Raw genomic sequence first — 22,324 nt, 5'->3', positions numbered from 1 at the left:
TGCACGAGTAGAACACAAGTTGTTGTGGGCGTCGATTTTGTCAATTTACTTGCCGTTACTAGTCTTATCTTGATTCGGCGGCATCGTGGGATGAAGCGGCCCGGACCGACCTTACACGTACTCTTACGTGAGACTGGTTCCACCGACTGACATGCACTAGTTGCATAAGGTGGCTAGCGGGTGTCTGTCTCTCCCACTTTAGTCGGATCGGATTCGATGAAAAGGGTCCTTATGAAGGGTAAATAGAAATTGGCATATCACATTGTGGTTTTCACGTAGGTAAGAAACATTCTTGCTAGAAACCTATAGCAGCCATGTAAAAACTTGCAACAACAATTAGAGGACGTCTAACTTGTTTTTGCAGCATATGCCTTGTGATGTGATATGGCCAAAAGGATGTGATGAATGATATATGTGATGTATGAGATTGATCATGTTCTTGTAATAGGAATCACGACTTGCATGTCGATGAGTATGACAACCGGCAGGAGCCATAGGAGTTGTCTTAATTTATTTATGACCTGCGTGTCAACATAAACGTCATGTAATTACTTTACTTTATTGCTAAAGCGTTAGCCATAGTAGTAGAAGTAATAGATGAGGAGACAACTTCAAGAAGACACGATGATGGAGATCATGATGATGGAGATCATGGTGTCATGCCGGTGACAACGATGATCATGGAGCCCCAAAGATGGAGATCAAAAGGAGCAAAATGATATTGGCCATATCATGTCACTATTTGATTGCATGTGATGTTTATCATGTTTTACATCTTATTTGCTTAGAACGACGGTAGCTTAAATAAGATGATCCCTCACTAAAATTTCAAGAAAAGTGTTCCCCCTAACTGTGCACCGTTGCGAAGGTTCGTTGTTTCGAAGCACCACGTGATGATCGGGTGTGATAGATTCTAATGTTCAAATACAACGGGTGTAAGCCAGATTTACACACGCAATACACTTAGGTTGACTTGACGAGCCTAGCATGTACAGACATGGCCTCAGAACACGGAAGACCGAAAGGTCGAGCATGAGTCGTATAGAAGATACGATCAACATGAAGATGTTCACCGATGTTGACTAGTCCGTCTCACGTGATGATCGGACACGGCCTAGTTGACTCGGATCATGATTCACTTAGCTGACTAGAGGGATGTCTATCTGAGTGGGAGTTCATTAAATAATTTGATTAGATGAACTCAATTATCATGAACATAGTCTAAATTGTCTTTGCAAATATGTTGTAGATAAATAGCTCACGTTGTAGCTCCCTGGTTCAATACGTTCCTAGAGAAAGATTAAGTTGAAAGATATTGTAAGCAATGATGCGGACTAGGTCCGTAGTCTGAGGAGTGTCCTCACTGCTACACAGAAGGCTTACGTCTTTGATACACCGCTCGATGTGCAAACCCCTACAACGTCGTCTGTGGATGTTGTGAACACCTGACAGACACGTCCTGATGACTACTTGATAGTTTAGTGCACCATACTTTACGGCTTAGAATCAGGATTCCAATGACGTTTTAAAAGCCATAGAACATATGAGATGTTCCAAGAGCTGAAATTGGGATTTCGGGCTCATGCCCGTGTTGAGAGGTGTGAGACCTCTGACAAGTTCTTTAGCCAACAAGATGGAGGAGAATAGCTTAGCTAGTGAGCATGTGCTCAGAATGTCTGGGTGCTACAATCACTTAAATCAAGTGGGAGTTCAACTTCCAGATAAGATAGAGATTGATAGAGTTCTGTAGCCACTATCACTAAGCTACTAGATCTTCGTGATGAACTATGACATGCAAGGGATGGAGTTGATCCTGGAGCTGTTCGCAGTGCTTAAGACCGCAAAAGGTAGAAATCAAGAGGGAGCATCAAGTGTTGATGGTTTAACAAGACCACTGGTTTCAAGAAGGGCAAGGGCTAGAAGGGAAACATCATGGATGGCAAACCAGTTGCCTCTCCAGTGAAGGAACCCAAGGTTGAACCTAAACCCGAGACTAAGTGCTTCTATTGTAAAGGGAACGGTCACTGGTAGCGGAATTACCCCAAATGCATGGTAGATAAGAAGGCTGGCAACTTCAACAAAGTATATACGTGTTATTAATGTGTACCTCACTAGTACTCCTGGTAGCACCTGGGTATTGGATACCGGTTCAGTTACTATTATTGGTGACTTGAAGCAAAAGCTACGGACTAAACGGAGACTGGCTAAGGGCGAGGTGACGATGTGTGTTGGAAGTGTTTCCAAAGTTGATGAGATCACCATCGCACGCTCCATCTGCCTTCGGGATTAGTATTGAACCTAGATAAATGTTATCAGGTGTCTACGTTGAGCATGAATATGATTAGATCATGTTCATTGCAATACGGTTATTCATTTAAGTTAGAGAATAATGGTTATTCTATTTACATGAATAATACCTTTCATGGTCATGCACCCTATGTGAATGGTTCATTGAATCTCGGTCGTGGTAATACACATGTTCATGCCAAAAAGATGTAGAGTTAATAATGATAGTACCACTTTCTCGTGGCACTGCCGCTTAGGTCATATTGGCGTAAGATGCATGAAGAAACTCCATGTCGATGGATGTTTGGAGTCACTTGATTTTGAATCACTTGACACATGCGAGCCATGCCTCATGGGCAGGATGACTAAGACCCCATTTTCAGGTCCAATGAAACGGGCAAGTGACTTGTTGGAAATCATACATGCTGATGCGTGTGATCCAATGAGAATTGAAGCGTGCGGTGGATATCGCTACTTTCTCATCTTCACTGACGATTTGAGTAGATATAGGTATATTTACTTAATGAAGCACAAGTCTGAAATGTTTGAAAAGTTCAAGCGATTTCAGAGTGAAGTTAAGAATCATCATGACAAGAAGATCAAATTCCTATGACCTGATCAATGAGAATTTCTGAGTTATGAGTTTGGTAAACACTTAAGACATTGTGGAATTATTTCACAGTTGAAGCCACCTGGAACACCACAGGGTAATGGTGTGTCCGGACGTCATAATCGAACCTTATGAGATATGGTGCGATCTATGATGTCTCTTACCGATCTACCGCTATTATCTTGAGGTTATGCATTAGAGACAGCTGCATTCACTTTAGATAGGACACCATCTAAGTCCGTTGAGACGACGTCGTATGAACATTGGTTTGGCAAGAAACCAAAGTTGTCATTTCTTAATGTTTGGGGCTGCGATGCTTAAGGATTTAGCAGGAGAAGCTCGAACCCAAAAGCGGACAAACACATCTTCATAGGATACCCAAAGGTGACAGTTGGGTATACCTTCTATCTCAGATCCGAGGGCAAATTGTTTGTCGCTTAGAACGGGTCCTTTCTCGAGAAGGAGTTTCTCTCGAAAGAATTGAGTGGGAGGAAGATAGAACTTGATGAGGTTGTCGAACCTTTACTTCAACCAGAGAGTGATGCAACACAGAAGGATGTTTTCTGTGGCACCTGTGTCTGTTGAATAGGAAGTTAATGATAGTGATCATGAAGCTTCAGATCAAGTTGCTATCGAACCTCGTAGGTCGACAAGGATATGTACTACTCCCGAGTAGTACGGTAATCCTGTCTCAGATATCATGTTGTTGGACAACAATGAACCTAGGAGCTATGGAGAAGCGATGGTGGGCCCGTATTCCGACAAATGGTTAGAAGCCATGAAATCCGAGATAGGATCCATATATCAGAACAAAGTATGGACTTTGGTGGACTTGCCCGTTGATCGGCAAGCCATTGAGATAAATGGATCTTTAAGAAGAAGACAGACGTGGGCGGTAATGTTACCGTCTATGAAGCTTGACTTGTGGGAAAGAGTCTTTTCACAAGTTCAAGGAGTTGACTACGATGAGAATTTCTCACCCGTAGTGATGCTTAAGTCCGTCTGAATCATGTTAGCATTAGCTGTATTTTTCGATTATGAAATCTTACAGATGGATGTCAAAACAAGTTTTCTTACCAGTTTTTGTAAGAAAAGTTGTATGTGATACAATAAAAGGTTTTTTCGATCCTAAGGATTTTAAAAGGTATGCTGGCTCCAGCAATCCTTCTATGGACTAGAGCAAGCATCTCGGAATCGGAATATATGTTTTGATGGAGTGATCAAAGCTTTTAGGTTTTATACAATGTTTGCTAGAAACTTGTATTTACAAGAAAGTGAGTGGGAGCACTACAACATTTCTGATAAGTATATGTGGATGACATATTGTAGATCCGAAATAATGTAGAATTTCTGGAAAGCATAAACGGTTGTTTGAAGAGTGTTTTTCAAAGGAAGACCTGGATAAAGCTGCTTACATATTGGGAATCAAGATCTATAGAGATAGATCAAGACGCCTGATGATACTTTCAAAGAACGCACACCTTGACATGTTTTTGAAGGAGTTCAAAATAGATCAGTCAAAGAAGGGGTTCTTACCTGAGTTGTAAGGTGTGAAGTTGAGTAAGACTCAAAGCTTGACCACGGCAGAAGAAAGAGGAAGGACGAAGGTCGTCCCCTATGCTCTTGTCATAGGCTCTATACGGTATGCCATGCTGAGTACCGCACCTGATGTGTGCCTTGCCACATGACTGGCAAGAGGGTACAAAGGTGATCTAGGACTGGATCACCAGATAGCGGTCAAAATTGTCCTTAGAGGAATAAGGAAATGTTTCTTGGTTATGGAGGTGATAAAGAGTTCGACGTAAAGAGTTACGTCGATGCAAGCTTACCACCTATCCGGATAGCTCTGAGTAGAGATACCGGATACGTATAATGGAGCAATAATTTGGAATAGCTCCAAGTGGAACGTGGTAGCAGCATCTACGATATGACATAAAGTTTTGCGAAATACATAGGGATCTGAATATGGCAAGACCCGTTGACTACAACCTCTCTCACAAGCATAACATGATCAAACCCAGAACTCATTGAGTATTAATCACATAGTGATGTGAACTAGAATAGTGACTCTAGTAAACTCTTTGGATGTTGGTCACATGGCGATGTGACCTGTGAGTGTTAATCACATGGCGATGTGAACTAGATTATTGACTCTAGTGCAAGTGGGAGACTGTTGGAAATATGACCTAGAGGCAATAATAAATTAGTTATTATTATATTATATTTCATTGTTCATGATAATCATTTATTATCCATGCTAGAATTGTATTGATAGGAAACTCAGATACATGTGTGAATACATAGACAACACTATGTCCCTAGTAAGCCTCTAGTTGACTAGCTCGTTGATCAATAGATGGTTACGGTTTCCTGACCATGGACATTGCATGTCATTGATAACGGGATCACATCATTAGGAGAATGATGTGATGGACAAGACCCAATCCTAAGCCTAGCACAAGATCGTGTAGTTCGTTTGCTAAAGCTTTTCTAATGTCAAGTATAATTTCCTTAGACCATCAGATTGTGCAACTCCCGGATACCGTAGGAGTGCTTTGGGTGTGCCAAAATTCACAACGTAACTGGGTGGCTATAAAGGTACACTACAGGTATCTCCGAAAGTGTCTGTTGGGTTGGCACGAATCGAGACTGGGATTTTGTCACTCCATGTAAACGGAGAGGTATCTCTGGGCCCACTCGGTAGGACATCATCATAATGTGCACAATGTGATCAAGGAGTTGATCACGGGATGATGTGTTACAGAACGAGTAAAGAGGCTTGCCGGTAACGAGATTGAAGAAGGTATCGGGATACCGATGATCGAATCTCGGGCAAGTACAATACCGCTGGACAAAGGGAATTGAATACGGGATTGATTGAATCCTCGACTTCATGGTTTATCCGATGAGATCATCGTGGAACATGTGGGAGCCAACATGGGTATCCAGATCCCGCTGTGGGTTATTGGCTGGAGAGTTGTCTCGGTCATGTCTGCATGGTTCCCGAACCCGTAGGGTCTACACACTTAAGGTTCGATGACGCTAGGGTTATTAGGAATACTTGTATGTGATTACCGAATGTTGTTCGGAGTCCCGGATGAGATCCCGGACGTCACGAGGAGTTCCGGAATGGTCCGGAGGTAAAGATTTATATATGGAAAGTTGTTGTTCGGGTTCCGGGAAAAGTTCGGTTTTTTCCGGTATTGTACCGGGAAGCTTCCGGAAGGTTCTGGAGGATTCCGGAGGGGTCCGGAGGTCCAAAAAATGTTCCACCATGTGCAATATAGCAGCATGGGCTGTAGGGGGGCACCCTAACCTTAATGGGCCAAGGGAACCAGCCCCCCCAAGGCCCATGCGCATGGGAGAGGGGAAACCCTAAGGGGGAGGGCCTCCACTTGACTTGGGAGGCACTCCTCCCCCCCTTGGCCGCCGCCCCCAACCCTAGATGGGATCTAGGGGGGCCGCCCCCCTCTCTCCCCACCTATAAATAGTGGAGGGGTGGGAGGGCGGCCACACCCTTGAACCTGGCGCAGCCCCTCCCCTCCAATACCTCTCCTCCTCCGCGTGAGCTTGGCGAAGCCCTGCCGGAGAACTGCCACTCCATCACCACCACGCCGCCGTGCTGCTGTTGGACTCTCTTCCTCAACCTCTCCCTCCTCCTTGCTGGATCAAGGCGTGGGAGACGTCTCCGTTCCGTACGTGTGTTGAACGCGGAGGTGCCGTCCGTTCGGCGCTAGGATCATCGGTGATTTGGATCACGACGAGTACGGCTCCATCAACCCCGTTCACTTGAACGCTTCCGCTTAGCGATCTACAAGGGTATGTAGATGCACTCTCCTTCCCCTCGTTGCTAGATTACTCCATAGATTGATCTTGGTGATGCGTAGAAAATTTTAAATTTCTCCTACGATCCCCAACACTAACAACATTGCAATCATGCTCATCATTCAAATATTTAGTGCCAAACATTTTAATGCATTCTTCTTCTAACACTTTGGCACAATTTTCCTTTCCATCATACTCACGAAAGATATTAAAAGATGAAGCGTATGAGGCAAACTTAATTCCATTTTTTGTAATTTTCTTTTATAAACTAAACTAGTGATAAAACAAGAAACTAAAAGACTCGATTGCAAGATCTAAAGATATACCTTCAAGCACTCACCTCCCTGGCAACGACGCCAAAAAAGAGCTTGATGTCTACTACACAACCTTCTTCTTGTAGACGTTGTTGGGCCTCCAAGTGCAGAGGTTTGTAGGACAGTAGCAAATTTCCCTCAAGTGGATGACCTAAGGTTTATCAATCCGTAGGAGGCGTAGGATGAAGATGGTCTCTCTCAAGCAACCCTGCAACCAAATAACAAAGAGTCTCTTGTGTCCCCAACGCACCCAATACAATGGTAAATTGTATAGGTGCCCTAGTTCGGCGAAGAGATGGTGAAACAAGTGGTATATGGATAGTAGATAAATGTTTTTGTAATATGAAATTATAAAAACAGCAAGGTAACTAATGATAAAAGTGAGCGTAAACGGCATTGCAATGCGTTGAAACAAGGCCTAGGGTTCATACTTTCACTAGTGCAAGTCCTCTCAACAATAATAACATAATTGGATCACATAACTATCCCTCAACATGCAACAAAGAGTCACTCCAAAGTCACTAATAGCGGAGAATGAACGAAGAGATTATGGTAGGGTATGAAACCACCTCAAAGTTATTCTTTCCAATCGATCCGTTGGGCTATTCCTATAAGTGTCACAAACAGCCCTAGATTTCATACTAGAATAACACCTTAAGACACAAATCAACTAAAACCCAAATGTCACCTAGATACTCCAATGTCACCTCAAGTATCGGTGGGCATGATTATACGATATGCATCACACAATCTTAGATTCATCTATTCAACCAACACATAGGACCTCAAAGAGTGCCCCAAAGTTTCTACCGGAGAATCACGATGAAAACGTGTGCCAACCCCTATGCATAGGTTCATGGGCGGAACCCGCAAGTTGATCACCAAAACATACATCAAGTGAATCACGTGGTATCGCATTGTCACCACAGATGCGCACGGCAAGACATACATCAAGTGTTCTCAAATCTTTAAAGACTCAATCCGATAAGATAACTTCAAAGGGGAAACTCAATCCATTACAAGAGAGTAGAGGAGGAGAAAACATCATAGGATCTAACTATAATAGCAAAGCTCGCGATACATCAAGATCGTATCACCTCAAGAACACGAGAGAGAGAGAGATCAAATACATAGCTACTGGTACATACCCTCAGCCCCGAGTGAGAACTACTCCCTCCTCGTCATGGAGAGCACCGGGATGTTGAAGATGGCCACCGGAGAGGGATTCCCCCCTCCGGTAGGGTGCCAGAACGGGTCTAGATTGGTTTTCGGTGGCTACGGAGGCTTCTGGCGGCGGAACTCCCGATCTATTGTGCTCCCGGATTTTTTAGGGTATATGGAGATATATAGGCGGAAGAAGTACGTTAGGGGAGACACGAGGGGCCCACGAGGGTGGAGGGCACGCCCAGGGTGGGTGGGTGCGCCCTCCTACCTCGTGGCCTCCTTGAAGCTTCCCTTACGTGGACTCCATGTCTCCCGGGTTGCTTTCCTTCCAAAAATAATTTCCGTGAAGTTTCAGGTCAATTGGACTCCGTTTGATTTTCCTTTTCTGCGATACTCTAAAACAAGGAAAAAATAGAAACTGGCACCGAGCTCTGGGTTAATAGGTTAGTCCCAAAAATCATATAAAATAGCATATAAATGCATATAAAACATCCAAGGTTGATAATATAATAGCATGGAACAATAAAAAATTATAGATACGTTGGAGACGTATCATGGGCCGCGCCTTCGCCTTGCCTTCATGGGTCGGCCCACTGCAGCCTCCCCGCGGCCCAGACCTGCAAGGCCCAGCGCCCTCCTCTGCTTTGCCATCGCCGTGGGCCACCAGATCCGCCGGCCTGTTCCACTGACCGGGCCAGGCCCAGTGTGAGCACACCCCAACGCCCTCCTCTTGTTTTTTTGTCCATCTGTTGGGCCAGCTTGTTGATTCGGCCCGTGACATTTTTTTCCTGTTCCAGCGAATTTAGACTTTATTCCAGAGACAACAGTTTTGCAGAAAAACCCTTCTAGTTCATGCATTTAATTACTCCACATCCGTGTATCGGAATTAAACAAACTTAATATGTAAACTTCTTAGAATTTTGTGTAGTTTAACAATTTCCAACTTTCATGCATGTTTAAAATGTTTAAACTGCTGTTTGCATTAATTTGCTCCTATGCCATGTTAAAATTCTTTAAGTCGTAACTTAATAACCGTAGCTCGGTTTTTAATAAACTTTATGTGTAAATGGGGTAGAAAAATGCATAGTTTATCATGGTGACATTGCTTTGCAAGTTTAACAACTCTAAAATATGGTTTAGGGCAGAACAGTACCAAATCGAATATATGCTCATGAGGATTTTTTTGGACTTGTTGCTTGTTGTTCCGGCCTCATTTAAATTTGCCTAGATAGGTAGTTTTATTATGTTTCACCTCTTGCCATGTTAATAACTTTTAATATTGTTGGGTGCATAACCGAGAGAGAACTAAATATTTGACGTGGTGTTTCGTTAATATGCAACGGAGTTGCATATTGAGCTCCACTTAATTTAGGATTGTTTGTGCATTTTGCCATGCCATGCCTCATTAAAACGGACCTGCATCATACTTGGTTCTGCATCATGCCATGTTTATGTGATGGTTGTTTACTATGTTGTTTGCTTCTTTCCGGTGTTGCTTGTTTGGGTTATTTTCAATAACACCACGTTTGTGAGGATTCATTCGACTACGTCTATTTGTCTTCTTCATGGGCTCGTTCGTCTTCCTCGCGGGATCTCAGGCAAGATGACCATACCCTCAAAATCACTTCTATATTTGCTTGCTAGTTGCTCGCTCTATTGCTATGCCGCGATACCTACCACTTGCTATATCATGCCTCCCATATTGCCATGTCAAGCCTATAACCCACCTTTCCTAGCAAACCGTTGTTTGGCTATGTTACCGCTTTTGCTCAGCCCCTCATATAGCGTTGCTAGTTGCAGATGAAGATGAAGTTTGTTCCATGTTGGAACATGGATATGTTGGGATATCACAAATATCAATTATGTTAATTAATGCATCTATATACTTAATAAAGTGTGGAAGGCTCGGCCTTATGCCTAGTGTTTTGTTCCACTCTTGCCGCCCTAGTTTCCGTCATACCGGTGTTATGTTCCTTGATTTTGCGTTCCTTACGCGGTTGGGTGTTATGGGAACCCCTTGACAGTTCGCTTTGAATAAATCTCCTCCAGCAAGGCCCAACCTTGGTTTTACATTTGCCTAACAACCTGTTACCCTTCCCTTGGGTCAGCCAACCGGAGGGTCATCTTTATTTGACCCCCCCGGGCCAGTGCTTCTCTAAGTGTTGGTCTGAACCGAGTAGACTACGGGGCCACCTCGGGGAAAGTTGAGGTTTGGTTTTACTCGTAGGATGTCTCATCCAGTGTTTCCCTGAGAACGAGATATGTGCAGCTCCTATCGGGATTGTCGGCACATCGGGCGGCTTTGCTGGTTGCTACCTCTTGAGCACTGCGTTGGTTTTCCCGTGAAGAGGAAAGGGTGATGCAGCAAAGTAGCATAAGTATTTCCCTCGGTTTTTGAGAACCAAGGTATCAATCCAGTAGGAGGCTACGCGTGAGTCCCTCGCACCTGCACAAAACAAATAAATCCTTGCAACCAACGTGATAAGGGGTTGTCAATCCCTTCACGGTCACTTACGAGAGTGAGATCTGATAGATATGATAAGATAATATTTTTGGTATTTTTATGATAAATATGCAAAGTAAAACAAAAGCAAAGTAAAAAGCAAAGGAAATAACTAAGTGTTGGAAGATTAATATGATCAAGATAGACCCGGGGGCCATAGGTTTTACTAGTGGCTTCTCTCGAGAGCATAAGTATTCACGGCAGGTAAACAAATTACTGTTGAGCAATTGACAGAATTGAGCATAGTTATGAGAATATCTAGGTATGATCATGTATATAGGCATCACGTCCAAGACAAGTAGACCGACTCCTGCCTGCATCTACTACTATTACTCCACACATCGACCACTATCCAGCATGCATCTAGAGTATTAAGTTCATAAGAACAGAGTAACGCCTTAAGCAATATGACATGATGTAGAGGGATAAATTCATGCAATATGATAAAAACCACATCTTGTTATCCTCGATGGCAACAATACAATACGTGCCTTGCTGCCCCTACTGTCACTGGGAAAGGACACCACAAGATTGAACCCAAAGCTAAGCACTTCTCTCATTGCAAGAAAGATCAATCTAGTAGGCCAAACCAAACTGATAATTCGAAGAGACTTGCAAAGATAACCAATCATACATAAAAGAATTCAGAGAAGATTCAAATATTGTTCATAGATAAACTTGATCATAAACCCACAATTCATCGGTCTCAACAAACACACCGCAAAAGAAGATTACATCGAATAGATCTCCATAAGAGAGGGGGAGAACTTTGTATTGAGATCCAAAAAGAGAGAAGAAGCCATCTAGCTAATAACTATGGACCCGAAGGTCTGAGGTAAACTACTCACACTTCATCTTAAGGGATATGGTATTGATGTAGAAGCCCTCCGCGATCGATGCCCCCTCCGGCGGAGCTCCGGAACAGGCCCCAAGATGGGATCTCGTGGATACAGAAAGTTACAGCGGTGGAATTAGGGTTTTGGCTCCATATCAGATCGTTTGGGGGTACGTAGGTATATATAGGAGGAAGGAGTACGTCGGTGGAGCAACAGGGGCCCCACGAGGGTGGAGGGCGCGCCTGGGGGGAGGGGTAGGCGCGCCCCCTACCTCGTGGCCTCCCTATTGGTTGCTTGACGTAGGGTCCAAGTCTCCTGGATCTTGTTCGTTCCAAAAATCACGTTCCCGAAGGTTTTATTCCGTTTTATTCCGTTTGATATTCCTTTTCTTCAAAACCCTAAAATAGGCAAAAAACAACAATTCTGGGTTGGCCCTCCGGTTAGTAAGTTAGTCCCAAAAATAATATAAAAGTGTATAATAAAGCCCAATAATGTCCAAAACAGTAGATAATATAGCATGGAGCAATCAAAATTATAGATACGTTGGAGACGTATCAAGCATCCCCAAGCTTAATTCCTACTCGTCCTCGAGTAGGTAAATGATAAAAACAAATTTTTTGACGTGGAATGCTACTAGGCATAATTTCAATGTAATTCTTCTTAATTGTGGTATGAATATTCAGATCCGAAAGATTCAAGACAAAAGTTTAATATTGACATTAAAAATATAATACTTCAAGCATACTAACTAAGCAATTATATCTCTTCAAAATAACATGGCCAAAGAAAGTTATCCCTACAAAATCATATAGTCGGGCTATGCTCTATCTTCACCACACAAAGTATTTAAATCATGCACAACCCCGATGAAAAGCCAAGCAATTGTTTCATACTTTTGACATTCTCAAACTTTTTCAATCTTCACGCAATACATGAGTGTGAGCCATGGACATAGCACTTTAGGTGGAATAGAATGGTGGTTGTGGAGGAGACAAAAGGGAGAAGATAGTCTCACATCAACTAGGCGTATCAACGGGCTATGGAGATGCCCATCAATAGATATCAATGTGAGTGAGTAGGGATTGCCATGCAATAGATGCACTAGAGCTACAAGTATATGAAAGCTCAACAAAAGGAACTAAGTGGGTGTGCATCCAACTCGCTTGCTCACGAAGACCTAGGGCAATTTGAGGAAGCCCATCATTGGAATATACAAGCCAAGTTCTATAATGAAAAATTCCCACTACTATTTGAAAGTGATAACATAGGAGACTCTCTATTATGAAGATCGTGGTGCTACTTTGAAGCACAAGTGTGGTATAAGGATAGTAGCATTGTCCCTTCTATCTTTTTCTCTCATTTTTTTATTTGGGCCTTTTCTCCTTTTTTATGGCCTCTTTTTTTAATTTCGTCCGGAGTCTCATCCCGACTTGTGGGGGAATCATAATCTCCATCATCCTTTCGTCACTTGGGACAATGCTCTAATAATGATGATCATCACACTTTTATTTACTTACAACTCAACAATTACAACTCAATACTTAGAACAAAATATGACTCTATGTGAATGCCTCCGGTGGTGTACCGAGATATGCAATGAATCAAGAGTGACATGTATGAAAGAATTATGAACGGTGGCTTTGCCACAAATACAATGTCAACTACATGATCATGCAAAGCAATATGGTAATGATGGAGCGTGTCATAATAATCGGAATGGTGGTAAGTTGCATGGCAATATATCTCGAAATGGCTATGGAAATGCCATGATAGGTAGGTATGGTGGCTGTTTTGAGGAAGGTGTATGGTGGGTGTATGATACCGGCAAAAATTGTGCGGTATTAGAGAGGCTAGCAATGGTGGAAGGGTGATAGTGCGTATGATCCATGGACTCAACATTAGTCATAAAGAACTCATATACTTATTGCAAAAATCTACATGTTATCAAAGCAAAGTATTACGCGCATGCTCCTAGGGGGATAGATTGGTAGGAAAATACCATGGCTCGTCCCCGACCGCCACTCATAAGGAAGACAATCAATAAATAAATCATGCTCCGACTTCATCACATAACGGTTCACCATACATGCATGCTACGGGAATCACAAACTTTAACACAAGTATCTCTCAAATTCACAACTACTCAACTAGCATGACTCTAATACCACCATATTTATATCTCAAAACAATTATCAAGCATCAAATTTCTCATAGTATTCAACACACTCATAAGAGAATTTTATTATTAATCTTGTATACCTAGCATATTAGGAGTATTTAAGAAAATTACCATGCTATTTAAGACACTCAAAATAATCTAAGTGAAGCATGAGAGATCAATAGTTTCTATAAAACAAATCCACCACCGTGCTCTAAAAGATATAAGTGAAGTACTAGAGCAAAACTATATAACTCAAAAGATATAAGTGAAGGACATAGAGTATTCTAATAATTTCTGAATCATGTGTGTCTCTCTCAAAAAGGTGTGTACAGCAAAGATGATTGTGGTAAACTAAAAATCAAAGACTCAAATCATACAAGACGCTCCAAGCAAAACACACATCATGTGGTGAATAAAAATATAGCTCCAAGTAAAGTTACCGATAGAAGTAGACGAAAGAGGGGATGCCTTCTGGGGCATCCCCAAGATTTGGCTTTTTGGTGTCCTTAGATTATATTGGGGGTGCCATGGGAATCCCCAAGCTTAGTCTCTTGCCACTCCTTGTTCCATAATCCATCAAATCTTTACCCAAAACTTGAAAACTTCACAACACAAAACTTAAAGTAGAAAATCTCGTGAGCTCCGTTAGCGAAAGAAAACAAAAGACCACTTCAAGGTAATGTAATGAACTCATTCTTTATTTATATTTGTTTTAAACCTACTGTATTCCAACTTCTCTATGGTTTATAAAATATTTTACTAGCCATAGATTCATCAAAATAAGCAAACAACAGACGGAAAACAGAATCTGTCAAAAACAGAATAGTCTGTAGTAATCTGTAGTTAGCGCAAGATATGGAACCCCAAAAATTCTAAAATAAATTTCTGGACGTGAGGAATTTATCTATTAATCATCTTAAAAAATAATTAACTAAATAGCACTTTCCAAATAAAAAAGGCAGAAGTTTTCGTGAGCGCTAAAGTTTCTGTTTTTTACAGCAAGATTAACAAGACTTTCCCCAAGCCTTCCCAACGGTTCTACTTGGAACTAACACTAATTAAACACAAAAAACACAACCAAAACAGAGGCTAGATAAATTATTTATTACTAAACAGGAGCAAAAACAAGGAATAAAAATAAAATTGGGTTGCCTCCCAACAAGCGCTATCGTTTACCGCCCCTAGCTAGGCATAAAAAACAAGGATAGATCTAGGTGTTGCCATCTTTGGTAGGCAATCCATAAGTGGCTCTCATAACAGATTCATAAGGTAATTTAATTTTCTTTCTAGGAAAGTGTTCCATGCCTTTCCTTAACGGAAATTGGAATCTAATATTTCCTTCCTTCATATCAATAATTGCACCAATCGTTCTAAGGAAAGGTCTACCGAGAATAATAGGACATGAAGGATTGCAATCTATACCAAGAACGATAAAATCTACGGGCACACAATTCCTATTTGAAACACTAATAACATCATTATTTCTTCCCATAGGTTTCTTAATAGTGGAATCCGCAAGGTGCAAGTTTAGAGAGCAATCATCAAAATCACGGAAACCTAGCAAATCACATAAAGTCTTTGGAATTGTGGAAACACTAGCACCCAAATCACACAAAGCATAGCATTCATGATCTTTAATTTTAATTTTAATAGTTGGTTCCAACTCATCATAAAGTTTTCTAGGGATAGAAACTTCCAACTCAAGTTTTTCTTCATAAGATTGCATCAAAGCATCAACGATATGTTTGGTAAAAGCTTTATTTTGACTGTCAGCATGAGGAGAATTTAGCACAGATTGCAACAAGAAAATACAATCTATCAAAGAGAAGCTATCATAATTAAATTCCTTGAAATACAAAATAGTAGGTTCATTAACATCTAGAGTTTTGATATTTTCAATCCACTTTTATCAAATTTAGCATCAAGATCTAAAAACTCCGAATTTTTGGAACGTCGTCTAGGTAAAGGTGGATCATATCCAGTCCCATCATTATCAAGATTCATATTGAAAAAAAAGATTTAATAGGGGACACATCAATAACTTTTAGATCTTCATCTTTATTATCATGGAAACTAGAAGAACACACTCTTATAAAGGAATCTTTCTTAGCACGCATCCTAGCGGTTCTTTCTTTGCACTCATCAATGGAAATTCTCATGGCTTTGAGAGACTCATTGATATCATGCTTAGGAGGAATAGATCTAAGTTTCAAAGAATCAACATCAAGAGAAATTCTATCAACGTTCCTAGCCAACTCATCAATCTTAAGAAATTTTTCTTCAATCAAAGCATTGAAATTCTTTTGCGAAGTAATAAATTTTTTAATATTGGATTCAAAATCAGAGGGCATCTTATTATAATTTCCATAAGAATTGTTGTAGGAATTACCATAATTATTAGAGGAATTGCTAGGATAAGGCCTAGGATTAAAGCTTCCTCTATACGCGTTGATACGTCTCCGTCGTATCTATAATTTTTGATTGTTCCATGCCAATATTCTACAACTTTCATATACTTTTGGCAACTTTTTATACTATTTTCAGGACTAACATATTGATCCAGTGCCCAGTGCCAGTTCCTGTCTGTTGCATGTTTTTGGTTTCGCAGAATATCCATATCAAATGGAGTCCAAACGGTATAAAAATGGACGGAGATACTTTTTGGAATATTTGGAAAATTCTAGAAGAAAAAATCCACGCGAGACGGTTCCCGAGGTGGTCACAAGGCAGGGGGGCGCACCTGGCCCCCATGGGCACGCCCCTACCCTCGTGAGTCACCCGTAAGGCGGTTGACGCTCTTCTTTTGCCGCAAGAAAGCTAATTTTCGGAAAAAAAATCACGGCGAAGGTTTCAGGCCAATCGGAGTTACGGATCTCCATATATACACGAAACGGTGAAACAGAGCCAGGGGAGAACGCAGAAATAGAGAGAGACAGAGAGACAGATCCAATCTCGGAGGGGCTCTCGCCCCTCCCTTGCCGTGGAGGCCATGGACCAGAGGGGAAACCCTTCTACCATCTAGGGAGGAGGTCAAGGAAGAAGAATAAGGAGGGGGCTCTCTCCCCCTCGCTTCCGGTGGCACCGGATTGCCACCGGGGGCCATCATCATCACCGTGATCTACACCAACACCTCGGCCATCTTCACCAACATCTCCATCACCTTCCCCCCTCTATCTACAGCGGTCCACTCTCCCGCAACCCGCTGTACCCTCTACTTGAACATGGTGCTTTATGCTTTATATTATTATCCAATGATGTGTTGCCATCCTATGGTGTCTGAGTAGATTTTCATTGTCCTATCGGTGGTTGATGAATTGCTATGATTGGTTTAATTTGCTTGTGGTTACGTTGCTGTCCTTTGGTGCCCATCATATGATTGCGCGCGTGGATCACACCCTAGGGTTACTTGTATGTTGATAGGACTATGTATTGGAGGGCAAGAGTGACAGAAGCTTCAACCTAGCATAGAAATTGATGCATACGGGATTGAAGGGGGACCAATCTATCTTAATGCTATGGTTGGGTTTTACCTTAATGAACGTTAGTAGTTGTGGATGCTTGCTAATAGTTCCAATCATAAGTGCATAGAATTCCAAGTCAGGGATGACATGCTAGCAGTGGCCTCTCCCACATAATACCTGCTATCGGTCTAGTAAAGTAGTCAACTGCTTAGGGGCAATTTCGCAACTCCTACCACCACTTTTCCACACTCGCTTTATTTACTTTATTGTTTCTTTATCTAAACAGCCCCTACTTTTTATTTACGTACTCTTTATTATCTTGCAAACCTATCCAACAACACCTACAAAGTACTTCTAGTTTCATACTTGTTCTAGGTAAAGCGAACGTCAAGCGTGCGTAGAGTTGTATCGGTGGTTGATAGAACTTGAGGGAATATTTGTTCTACCTTTAGCTCCTCATTGGGTTCGACACTCTTACTTATTGAAAACTGTTGCGATCCCCTATACTCGTGGGTTATCAGCGTTGTTACCAAAATTGTTCCTACCAACAAAATTCACGTCCATAGATTCATTATTATTCTCAATCAAAGTAGACAAAGGCATATCATTAGGATCAGAAGAAACACTTCTATTAGCAAATAATTTCATAAGTTCATCCATCTTTCCACTCAAAACATTAATTTCTTCTATCGCATGCACTTTCTTATTAGTAGATCTTTCAGTGTGCCATTGAGAATAATTAACCATAATATTATCTAGGGGTTTAGTAGCTTCTCCTAAAGTGATTTCCATAAAAGTGCCTCCCGTGGACGAATCTAAAAGATTTCTAGAAGCAAAATTCAATCCGACATAAATTTTTTGTATAATCATCCACAAATTCAAACCATGTGTAGGGCAATTACGTATCATTAATTTCATCCTCTCCCAAGCTTGTGCAACATGTTCATGATCAAGTTCTTAAAATTCATAATATCATTTCTAAGAGAGATGATCTTAGCGGGAGGAAAATACTTAGAGATAAAAGCATCTTTGCACTTGTTCCATGAATCAATACTATTTTTAGGCAAAGACGAAAACCAAGCTTTAGCACGATCTCTAAGTGAAAAAGGAAATAGCTTCAATTTAACAATATCATTATCAACATGTTTCTTCTTTTGCATATCACACAAATCAACGAAGCTATTTAGATGGGTAGCGGCATCTTCACTAGGAAGGCCGGAAAATGGATCTTTCATGACAAGATTCAGCAAGGCAGCATTAATTTCACAAGATTCAGCGTCGGTAAGAGGAGCAATCGGAGTGCTAATAAAATCATTGTTGTTGGTATTGGTAAAGTCACACAATTTAGTGTTATCTTGAGCCATCGTGACAAGCAAGCAATCCAACACACAAGCAAATGAGGAACGGGTAAAAAGAGGCAAATAGAGAAAGAGAGGGAGGATAGAGAGAGAGATGGTGAATAAAACGGCAAGGGTGAAGTGGGGGAGAGGAAAACGAGAGGCAAATGGAAAATAATGTAATGCAAGAGATAAGGGTTTGTGATGGGTACTTGGTATGTTGACTTTTGCGTAGACCTCTGTGGCAATGGCGCCAGAAATCCTTCTTTTTACCTCTTGAGCACTGCGTTGGTTTTCCCTTGAAGAGGAAAGGGTGATGCAGCAAAGTAGCGTAAGTATTTCCCTCAGTTTTTGAGAACCAAGGTATCAATCCAGTAGGAGGCTACACGCGAGTCCCTCGCACCTGCACAAAACAAATAAATCCCCGCAACCAACGTGATAAGGGGTTGTCAATCCCTTCACGGTCACTTACGAGAGTGAGATCTGATAGATATGATAAGATAATATTTTTGGTATTTTTATGATAAAGATGCAAAGTAAAATAAAAGCAAAGTAAAAAATCAAAGGAGATAACTAAGTGTTGGAAGATTAATATGATGAAGATAGACCCGGTGGCCATAGGTTTCACTAGTGGCTTCTCTCGAGAGCATAAGTATTCACGGCAGGTAAACAAATTACTGTTGAGCAATTGACAGAATTGAGCATAGTTATGAGAATATCTAGGTATGATCATGTATATAGGCATCACGTCCAAGACAAGTAGACCGACTCCTGCCTGCATCTACTACTATTACTCCACACATCGACCGCTATCCAACATGTATCTAGAGTATTAAGTTCATAAGAACAGAGTAATGCCTTAAGCAAGATGACATGATGTAGAGGGATAAATTCATGAAATATGATAAAAAACCATCTTGTTATCCTCGATGGCAACAATACAATACGTGCCTTGCTGCCCCTACTGTCACTGGGAAAGGACACCGCAAGATTGAACCCAAAGCTAAGCACTTATCTCATTGCAAGAAAGATCAATCTAGTAGGCCAAACCAAACTGATAATTCGAAGAGACTTGCAAAGATAACCAATCATACATAAAAGAATTCAGAGAAGATTCAAATATTGTTCATAGATAAACTTGATCATAAACCCACAATTCATCGGTCTCAACAAACACACCGCAAAAGAAGATTACATTGAATAGATCTTCACAAGAGAGGGGGAGAACTTTGTATTGAGATCCAAAAAGAGAGAAGAAGCCATCTAGCTAATAACTATGGACCCGAAGGTCTGAGGTAAACTACTCACACTTCATCGAAAGGGCTATGGTGTTGATGTAGAAGCCCTCCGTGATCGATGCCCCCTCCGGCGGAGCTCCGGAACATGCCCCAAGATGGGATCTCGTGGATACAGAAAGTTATGGCGGTGGAATTAGGGTTTTGGCTCCATATCTGATCATTTGGGGGTATGTAGGTATATATAGGAGGAAGGAGTACGTTGGTGCAACAACAGTGGGCCCACGAGGGTGGAGGGCGCGCCTGGGGGGGGGGGTAGGAGCGCCCCCTACCTCGTGGCCTCCCTGTTGGTTGCTTAACGTAGGGTCCAAGTCTCCTGGATCTTGTTCGTTCCAAAAATCACGTTCCCGAAGGTTTTATTCCGTTTGATATTTCGTTTCTTCGAAACCCTAAAATAGGCAAAAAAACAGCAATTCTGGGCTGGGCCTCCGGTTATTAAGTTAGTCCTAAAAATAATATAAAAGTGTATAATAAAGCCCAATAATGTCCAAAACAGTAGATAATATAGCATGGAGCAATCAAAAATTATTGATACGTTGGAGACGTATCACTGGTCTTTTTTTTACCATCGTCGAAATGTATTGTAACCGGGATTCCGAGTCTGATCGGGTCTTCGTGGGAGAAGAAATATCCATCATTGACCGTGAGAGCTTGTGATGGGCTAAGTTGGGACACCCCTGCAGGGTTTGAACTTCCGAATGCCGTGCCCGCGGTTATGGGAAGATGGGAATTTGTTAATATCCGGCTATTGAGAACTTGACACTTAACTTAATTAAAATCCATCAACTGCGTGTGTAGCCGTGATGGGCTCTTTCCGGTGGAGTCCGGGAAGTGAACGCGGTTCTTGTGTTATGGTTGTATGTAAGTAGCTTCAGGATCACTTCTTGATCACTTCTAGTTTACGACTGTTGCATTGCTTCTCTTCTCACTCTTATTTGCGTATGTTAGCCACCATATATGCTTAGTGCTTGCTGCAGCTCCACCTCACTACCCTTTCCTACCCATAAGCTTAAATAGTCTTGATCTCGCGGGTGTGAGATTGCTGAGTACTCGTGGCTCACAGATACTTCCAAACAGTTGCAGGTGCCGACGATACCAGTGCAGGTGACGCAACCGAGCTCAAGTGGGAGATCGATGAAGATCTTGGTCGTTGTTTTGTGTCTTTTCCAGTTGATTAGTAGTGGAGCCCAGTTGGGACGATCGGGGATCTAGCATTTGGGGTTGTCTTCCTTTTATTTTGGTTCCGTAGTCGGACCTTGATTGTATTCCGGATGATGTATGTTTAACTTGTATTTGTGTGAAGTGGCGATTGTAAGACAACTCTATATCCCTTTCTTATTCAGTACATGGGATGTGTGAAGATTACCCCTCTTGCGACAAGCCTACCATGCGGCTATGCCTCTAAGTCGTGCCCCGACATGTGGGAGATATAGCCGCATTGTGGGTGTTGCAGTCTCGTTTTGGCACAAGAATGACCGGGACGGCACAAGGGCTCAAACTTTCACGCACATGTCCGTGGTCTATGAGATGCTTTACTTGCCTTTGTATTTCTTTGGTTTCTTCGGGGTTGACGCGGTAGGGAGCTTTGTTCGAAAGCGGTGCTCCGGGGATGAGGTCGATGCAGTGCTCAATGCCTCATAGTGGCGGTAGTCCCGGAGGTAGCTCGTCGGGGAAAACGTCGTGAAATTCTTGCAAAAGAGAAGACAACACTAGAGGAAGAGTGTGAGAAGTGTTAGTTTGTGGTGCATTGTCCTTGCACACGAGGACGTAGTGCAGGACACTCGATGGGTTCTCACACACTCCTCTTATCTCACTTTTGGTGGCAAATAGGACTAAGTTCTTCTTTTTGCTCATCGTGGAGGTGTTTGATTTGGGCTTGTGGCGCTCACTCTCTTTTTGGTGGCTCGCTCTCTCACTATGATCTCCATGATGGGTGGCTTGCTTGTCGGCGATCACTTGACTTGGCGACATTGGACGGAGGATATACTCCTTGCCCTTCATCTTGAAGATGTAGTGGTTTGTTCGGCCGTTGCGGATGACTCCTCTATCGAATTGCCATGGGCGTCCAAGGAGAAGATGGCAAACGGTCATTGGAACGACGTCGCACTCCATGGTGTCTTCGTAGGTGCCAATTTTGAAGGAGACTTGTACTGGGTGCTCGACTTGGATGGTGCCGGAGTCGCTAAGCCATTGCACTTTGTATGGATGTGGATGCTTCGGCTTGGGCAATTGGAGCTTGGAGCAAAGTTCTTCGCTTGCGAGATTATGACAACTTCCTCCATCGATGATGAACTTGACGGATCATCCATTGATGCCGGCCTTGGTGTGGAATATCTGGCATCTTTGGTCTTCTTCTTGGTGATGTTGGAGAGTCAAGACTTTGGAGACAACAAGTGCGGGACTTGAGTCTTCATTGCAAAAGACTTGTTCCTCTTCATCATTCACTTGCCGGTGCATGGCAACTTGCTCATTAGCGTCCATTTCTTCTTCACTCATTGAGTCGTAAGTGCCGTCGTCGTTGAGGATCATGGT

The sequence above is a fragment of the Triticum urartu genome, chromosome 7 (genome assembly GCF_003073215.2).
Source record: "Triticum urartu cultivar G1812 chromosome 7, Tu2.1, whole genome shotgun sequence".
Taxonomy (NCBI): domain Eukaryota; kingdom Viridiplantae; phylum Streptophyta; class Magnoliopsida; order Poales; family Poaceae; genus Triticum; species Triticum urartu.
Note: the sequence above shows the minus strand (reverse complement) of the source record.